The 2,112-nt window shown below is 48.6% G+C and overlaps 1 protein-coding gene across 6 annotated transcripts in view; it reads left to right on the plus strand.

Moving 5' to 3' along the window:
• The window catches only part of PPHLN1 (periphilin 1), a 121,839-nt gene that overhangs the window by 272 nt on the left and 119,455 nt on the right, over positions 1-2,112 (plus strand). The gene's annotated exons all lie outside the window — the stretch shown is intronic.

The raw sequence follows: 2,112 nt of genomic DNA on the forward strand, positions 1-2,112 counted from the left end.
GCCAGGCGGGCTGGGTTGAGCGCTGCTGGCGTTATGTAAGCAGCGGGAGGTGAAGCGGTTCGGGCTTGAGACCAGCGTCCTTGGCGTCCCGTTACTTGTCCGTAGGGGTTGAGCGGCAGCCTGGCAGGGTATGCCAGTACCGAGAGGGGCATCGGGGGAGCTCAGGCTTCCATTTACTCAGTGCGAGCTAGGTACCAAGCTAGGTACCAAGCTAGGTACCTACAAAGGCTTAGATGCCTTTGTAAATCCCCCCCCACGCAGGTCCACCTGCATGATTAGGAGTTCAGTAAAGCAGGCTTGAAGCTCTGCTTGAGCAAGATGGTTATTGCTAAGAGCTTCTCTGCATGAGCACAGGCTCTTTTTGCAGTATGACTGGTAAGGAGGATGACAAAGATCCATGCACAAGATCCATTCTGATTGGATGGTGCATTTCCTATGACCGGCTTCTCAGAGCTGGGCAGGTACGGGAGATTAGAGATGGGGCAGGGTGCAATTCTACTTGGTAGGTCTCTGTTTCCAGCTCTGAGCATGAGATTTGGATTAACAGGCTAAGACCCTATACAGAGTCAATTAGCTGTGTTAAGTTTGAAGTAGAAGGCTGGGCAGCTGCACCTTATAGACTAACTCATTAAGGCAGCAAATTCATAGTTTCATAGTTGGTAGGGTGGGAAGGGACCTGAGTAGATCATCAAGTCCGATCCCTTGCCATGGGCGGAAAAAGTACTGGGATCAAACGACCCCAGCCAGGTGTTCGTCTAACCTCCTCTTAAAGACCCCCAGGGTAGGAGCCAGCACCACTTCCCTTGGAAGTTGGTTCCAGATCCTAGCTGCCCTGACAGTGGAGTAGCGCCTCCTGATGTCTAGTCTGAATCTACCCTCTGCCAGCTTGTGACCGTTATTTCTAGTCACTCCTGACTAGTGTTTTGTAAGACTTATATTTGTTCACATTTGGTATAGTCATTTTAGAAAGTAGTTTCACAGAAGTTAGGGGCTGAAAGGGACCTCAGAGATCATCAGGTCCAGTCCCTCTGCTCAAGGCAGGAAAGACTGCTGAGGACAGATGACCCCAGTGAGGTGTGTGTCCAGTTGTCTTTTGAAGATCCCCAGGGAAGGTGACTGTACCACCTCTGAGGGGAGTCTATTCCAGACTCTGGTGTTTTCATCGGGAGATAGAATGTCACATTGAGCTTCCATTGAAATGACCATTGGAGCCCAGATATGGCCATGACTGTGTGTCCCCAACTAAAGTCTTGTGTAAGTTTGGTGTCTTTGGCTCTAGGTGTTTTTATTTTAAAAACTGTTACTGAAGTTGAGAGGCCTTTGTGTTTGGAACAGGAATAGCTCACGAACAGGTTCACTGTCCACAAGGAAATCATCTGTGCCACTGAGAAAAGTCCAAGGAGATTCCCAAATGGGTCTATATAATTAGTTTTAGCTACAGATCGTAGCTGCATCAGGGTAAGTGAGGAACTTCACTGCCTGCAGAAGCATAATTTACACTATGAAAACAGCATTCTGCCTCAGAGAAACGAAGCAAAATTGTAGGGAGAAAGAGGGGGACTAATGGTTTTGTAAATGTTGAACATGAGAAATGAACTGCATTCAGCAGCTCTATCTAGTCTTTAAACCCTTTTTATACCAGCTAAGCACACCAGGTTCCAGTGTATCCTCAACTGCTGTTAACTCCATTGGTTCCCACTGACGCTTCAGAAGTGATCTGACCCCCCACTGACTTCCTACCCCTTGGGCAGGGGCCTGGACCTGATGATCTCACGAGGTCCCTTCCAGCCCTAATGCCTATGAAACTGAGAATTTTTCCTCGTAGATTCATAGATGTTAGGGTCGGAAGGGACCTTAATAGAGCATTGAGTCCGACCCGACCCCAGCTAGATGCCTATCTAACCACCTCTTGAAGACCCCCAGGGTAGGGGAGAGCACCACCTCCCTTGGGAGCCCAGACTTTGGCCACTCTAACTGTGAAGAAGTTCTTCCTAATGTCTAGTCTAAATCTGCTCTCTGCTAGCTTATGGCCATTATTTCTTGTAAACCCCAGGGGCGCCTTGGTGAGTAAAGCCTCACCAATTCCCTTCTGTGCCCCCATGATGAACTTAT

This window comes from Alligator sinensis, unplaced genomic scaffold, assembly GCF_000455745.1.
Source record: "Alligator sinensis unplaced genomic scaffold, ASM45574v1 scaffold147_1, whole genome shotgun sequence".
Taxonomy (NCBI): domain Eukaryota; kingdom Metazoa; phylum Chordata; order Crocodylia; family Alligatoridae; genus Alligator; species Alligator sinensis.